At 43.4% G+C, this 6,000-nt stretch overlaps 1 protein-coding gene across 27 annotated transcripts in view; it reads right to left on the bottom strand.

The window, feature by feature from the left end:
• Positions 1–4,750, bottom strand: part of LOC110528761 (inositol polyphosphate-4-phosphatase type I A) — a 55,301-nt gene extending 50,551 nt beyond the window's left edge. For 21 of the 27 annotated variants that reach the window (XM_090240225.1, XM_090240219.1, XM_090240208.1 and 18 more), the window contains exon 1: positions 4,560–4,714. The gene's annotated coding sequence lies outside the window, so the exon portion shown is untranslated. Of the gene's footprint in view, positions 1–4,490 lie in introns of all 27 variants that reach the window. The other 6 variants (XM_090240209.1, XM_090240224.1, XM_090240218.1 and 3 more) reach the window with 5 other exon arrangements.
• Positions 4,751–6,000: the final 1,250 nt, after the last annotated feature.

The following is a 6,000-nucleotide window of genomic DNA, read 5'->3' on the forward strand; positions in this document are numbered from 1 at the left end:
TAGGTCATTAATATGGTCGAATCCAGAAACTATCATCTCAAAAACAAGACGTTCATTCTTTCAGTGAAATACGGAACCGTTTCGTATTTTATCTAACGGATGGCATCCTTAAGTCAAGCCACTGTTTTGGGTCCCCTGGCTACCACACTGTTCACAGCGTGAAGCAAACCTGTGCACATTCGAAGATACAGTGTGTGACTGTGTGATAGCGAAGTGTTACATCTCACTCATCTCAATATCTCCGGTTCTGCTTCTGGCAACGTCATTTCGCTGAGTCTACTTTAAGGAAGAAACACATCCTCGATATAACTGACAGTTTAAAAATGTATTCAGATCACTGATCATTAGTCACATTATTGAATGTTGGCATTGACCAGTGTTCTTCAAGCCTGGTCGTGGGGACCCCGTGAGTGTAGGCATTTGTTACTGTTCAGCGCTAACCCATCCGAATCAACCCAATGTTGGCGTAGCCGAGAAGCTAGGCCCATAATCTCACCAGTGGGAGTTAGACAAACACTGAACACTACAACGAAGACTAGATAAGCAGCAAGGAGCCGATTTCCTATTTAATCAATAGATAAACCCACACTATGATAAATGCATGTTTCTGCCATTAGATTCCTCCTTCATAGGCAGTCTGAAGAGGACTCACTCATTACAGCCGACGAGGGCGGCTTAGAACAGCATGCACAGGACTCTGGGTATTATTTATTCCCTGTCAACGGCCCATCTGAACGCATCACCCCAGCCAAAACCACCATAGGGGGTTAGAGTAGTGCCTAATTCTACAGACAGAGCATAAGGAGGGATGCTCCACAAAAATCCCTACCTTAATCCAGTGAATGCTACAGGCAGCCTGTAGATAGTAGCATTAGCATAGCAGCTAGTAAATGTAAAAGCAGCATGGTGGCGAGTGACACAGCACAGTGCAGGCATGTAGAAGGGCTAATCCATATCCAGCTGTATGCTACAGCTGTACAGACAGACTAGTACATCTCTGCTCCAAACAGCTGAGCTTGGTTCCTCATCTATAGGGTAAGATGACAGTCTGCGTGGCGAGTGAAGGGCCCGGCTGTGGATGCGGTCTCCTCACAGCAGAGCAGCATGTAAACAAACACACGCAGCAGCGTCGTCATCACTGCTTACACTCTCCCCCATTTCTCTCCCTCCCTTCCTTGCTTGCTCTCCTAATGTCTGCCTGCCTCCTTCGCCCTCCCTCTCCCCATCTGTCCCTCTCCATTTCTCTCCCTCCTGATTCCTGCAGTAGCTAAGAGAAGCAGACTGATAAGGTCCTGTCTTCTCTCTGGCTGACACTGTTCTCCAGCAGAAATACACAGAGACAGGGAGAGGGACAGGAAGGGACAGATGGGACTGTGGATGCTTCGTGACAAACTGGGGTGACAGGAACCAGACGGGCTTTGTCCAGACGAGGAAGGGAATGAAGCCGAGAGGTGTCACTGTTCCCATCCTAAACCCTGCTCCAGAACCTCCTCAGTGACCAATAAATAATCAACTGTGGTGGCTGGAGAACATTTCCCTGCACTGTGTCACGTTGGCAGTCACGCTCTCCCTCTCTCCAGGGGTCCCATCCTTAGTATTGTTTAGTGTAGTGCCAGACCGACTGACCAACGACAGGTATCACTTTTCTGCACATGTGGATTTATGGTCTCCATTTAGCATGCCATCATCAATAATTCAGTCTGTTGCATAAGAGGGTTGTGGGGACCCCGTGAGTGTATGCATTTGTTACTGTTCAGCGCTAACCCATCCGAATCAACCCAACCAAACGGCACCCTATTCCCATAAAGTGTACTACTTTTGACCAGAGCATTATGGGCACTGGTCAAAAGTAGTGCACATCTTAGGGTACAGGGTGTCATTTGAGACACAGCCAGAGACAGTGGACTCGGGATAGCACCCGCCACTACTTGACTACAGACCCGTCAGCGCAGAGCCCCAAAACAACAACTTTGGTTCAGGTCTAATGGATTTCAGTGTAAAACAGCAAAGACAGGCAAGGCAATGCAGCAGGGCAGAGTAGCTATTGATGTCTGAGGCACCGGCTACCCACCAAGTAGAAGAATTTACAATGTCGCTCATAAGTAAATTAAATAATACAGAAAGGAGAGTTTTACTATCAGACTTTTATGACAAAGGCTCCGGAGAAAAGAAAATACATGATTATTATAGTAGAGTAATTAGTAAGATAGCAACCATAGAAACGGTGTGTCAATGTGTGTGTGTGTGTGTCTGTGTTGCAGAAGAGTGTATGATGATATGAGAGGAGTTGAGTATAGTGTGTCGCAGGGGCATTGTAGGATGACATAACATGCATGAGCCTGATTGAGTGTGTGTTTATGTGGGAAGCTATTATTGGCTTATAAGAGCAACAGAGTAGGCAGAGCATTCAACTGGCTGTGTGTGTGTCAGATTCACTGTGTTTAATACTGATATGAATCTTAAGTGTGTCTTCTCTGGGCTTGTTTACAGAGTGAGTGTTGTTTGTTGAGACAGAGTGAGAGTGAGAGAGAAGGATGAATAAACAGGCTCCTGGTTGCCCTCTGAGCCAAGTGGGAGAAAAATCCCATCGCTGAGTCACAGCACTCCCCCCTACATACAGTACATACACAGTGGCCTCAGAGTCTGTATGCGAGCGCGAGAGGTAGCTAGCTACTATATTGAATCGCAAAACTACAGTGCCCAACTTAGTACAATGTAGTACTGTAGTTGTTTACAAATCACTGTAGAATCTTGTGAGCAACAGCCTACTGGGAGTAGTCTAAGAAACGGTTCCTGGTCATTCCAGATGCCTGGTCGTAACTCGTAAGCTTCCTCTCAATCAATAAGCATGTCCCCTCCCCTTGACCTTGATAGCTCCTACCAGGAAACCACTGACTGAGTCTGCCTTTACGACCTCACTCCACTCTAGTGATTTGTAGTAGTCGTCAATTCAGATAACCACTCAAGCCATGGACTTTCCCAACCCTCTAATGACTGTCCATCTCATGACTGGTGTCTTTTTTTTAATGCTTTAGAGCTCTTTGAGAATCGTTATGGAATAAATAGCGCTACAAAAGTTGAATGAATTATTAGCAAATCATGCTAATGTGATTATGTACGGAAACTAGCACACAGCAAAGGCAGCTAAGAGCCGTCACCTCTGGCCATGCACTGAAGTATGTCTCTCAAACTGATGTCATTTTTCACTTGGTCATGTTCTTGTTCATCAGTTGTTCTTATCATATCGCCACTAACACATTATCTCCACTTTGGTCCATGTGAGACAGAGCTAATCCAGCAGTACAAAGGCTGTGTCCAAAACAACACCCTATTCCCTAATTTTATTTATATTTTTTTATTTTACCTTTATTTAACTAGGCAAGTCAGTTAAGAACAAATTCTTATTTTCAATGACGGCCTAGGAAGCTGTGTGATAGGAGCCTGTGTAGATAGGCCTGTTGCTGACTCCCATTGAGACCAAGGTCTCTTTTACAAGGGAGCCATGCATATACACAATTTACACTGGACGCTCACTGTCCACTTCAGCCTGTGTCACAGCGGGATGATTTACAATACAATAACAGTGACTGTGTTGATACTGATAACACACATTTATAAAATAAATTCAATAGCAATCTTACCAGAAAACAGAGTTAGTAGAAAACAGAGTTAGTAGAAAACAGAGTTAGTAGAAAACAGAGTTCCAGTTAATGCTGTGGTAAAAGAGAGTGTTCAACAATGCACCCATCTGGTCTGTATAGCTGACACATGGCACCGTTTGTTTTCATTTTAGCCATGTGGAACTAACCGAAGCCCGTAGGAAAGGGCTGTCAACCGCACCACCTCTCTGCCAACAGGCTTATATAACCCACCACTTCCACTTTCAGTAACTAGAAGCCCCTTAACTCCACCATTCAAGATCAGCCAACACAAAACACAATGATTGGCAATGCCAAGAACCCGTCATGATGATAATGAATGTTAGCTGAGAGAATTTCATGGTAATAGATGATTCAATAAAATACTAGAATATGGTTGATCATGGACCAAGCGTGTTCAAGTGGACGAACAAAGAGGCAGGTAGTCAGTGGGCTACGGATATAATTTCACAACCAGACTGCAGATAGTCATAAAATACCAGGAAATAATACATAGGATGCCTAGGAACGAATACATAGGATGCCTAGGGAAGAATACAATGTCCATCGACATTAAAATACCCGTATGTCTTGGTCATTGGAGGGAGAGTGCGCATCTGCTCGCTCCTCTCTTCCATATGAGAACATTGCGTGGAAATAAGACGACTGGCCTAAGTTGCAGGTGGTGTTCATACCTAAACGTATCATAGGCAATAACTAGCTGTAGACCGCAATAAATAAAAAGCATACGGGGGATAACTGACTATACAGAGAAGAATACAACTTTGAAGTTGAAGCTTTTTTTGCAAGGCGGTGTAAACAATTAATAAGCAAATTAGCTATTATGCTAACCTTCTCATGGCGACTTTTCCTGCCTCTCCAACTAACCAGATAACTGCATTTCAAGATGAAGACACAAACCTTTCTACGACGTTTGATGACACTTCATTTGGTGGGAAAGAGACAGCCGTTGGTGTTGACGCTCGCTTGTTTCATTTGTTTCCAGCCTGTCAGCACTCCGCAGTGTGATCTCGCCTCTCCGCTACATTCTGTCATGTGACATTGCAACTTCATCAAAGGAACCTCCCCTTACTTGAGTCTGAGGCACATTCAGAAGGACACAACTTTATTGAAGACAAATCTATTTTCAGTAAATCATGATAGGCTACGTCTTTGTACAGTGTCCTGGGAAAAAAAATCGATATCGATTTTGGCTAGACCAATAAAAGGCATGACGAAGAACTATATTTAGATTCAAAACATAAGTCAATGACATTGGGAAAATCAGGCTACAGAATATAATCAAGATATGAGTCTATGCTATGATTGAACTGACACAAATACACTTACATGGGTAAAACCGTCTGTTAAATTACATACATTATTATTATAATTATCATTATTATTATAAAAGTTATCTGTCTCAAATAAAACTGGCTTCACTCTCGTGGTTGAGGGATGCTGTACAGTAGCTCAGTCAGGCCTGTGATGAATCCTGGCTAAATCCTGTAGGAAGGCTAAATCCTTGTTTTAAGTCTATCTTTGCAACATCTTGGCTCCAGTAAGGCATGGTCCAGCATTATGTTCCTGCCCTGCATAGACAGTCATTACTACAGCAATTTCAAATGTTATCATATGTCATTATCTGAGCATATCACTGGTTATTACCATTACAAACTGGGTGGTTTGAGCCCTGAACGCTGATTGGCTGAAAGCCTTGGTATAGCATGGGTATGGCAAAATATGTATTTTCACTTCTCTAATTACATTGCTAACCAGTTTATGATAGCAATAAGGAACCTCGGGGTTTGTGATATATGGCCAATATACCAGTATACTCCACGTTGCGTCGTAGGTAAGAACAACCCTTAGCTGTGGTATATTGGACATATATCACACCCCCTTGGGCCTTATTTATCAAGTAGTTCTTCTTCTTCAGTTCAAAGTTAGATGAAGCTGTACTACCATCATGTGGCCACAATTTGCAGTTGCAGCTTTCACATTTGTGTGGTCTCTATTCTCTTAAAAGAAAATGTGCTATCTAGAGCAGTGTTTCCCAACCCTGGTCCTCCAGTATCCCCAACAGAACACATTTTCATTGTAGCCCTGGACCAGCACACCTCATTCAAGGGCATTCAGGGCTTGATGATTAGTTGACAAGTTGAAGCAGGTCAACTAATCATCAAGCACTCAATTAGTTGAATGATGTGTGTTTATCCAGGTCTATAATAAAAATGTGTACTGTTGAGGGTACAAGACTGGTTAAACACTATTCTAGAACCTAAAAGGGCTCTTCGGCTGTCCCCATAGAAGCACCCTTTGAAGAACCATTTTTGGTTCCAGGTAGAACCATTTTGGGTTC

Source organism: Oncorhynchus mykiss, chromosome 7 (assembly GCF_057628025.1).
Source record: "Oncorhynchus mykiss isolate SJ-2025 chromosome 7, ASM5762802v1, whole genome shotgun sequence".
NCBI lineage: Eukaryota > Metazoa > Chordata > Actinopteri > Salmoniformes > Salmonidae > Oncorhynchus > Oncorhynchus mykiss.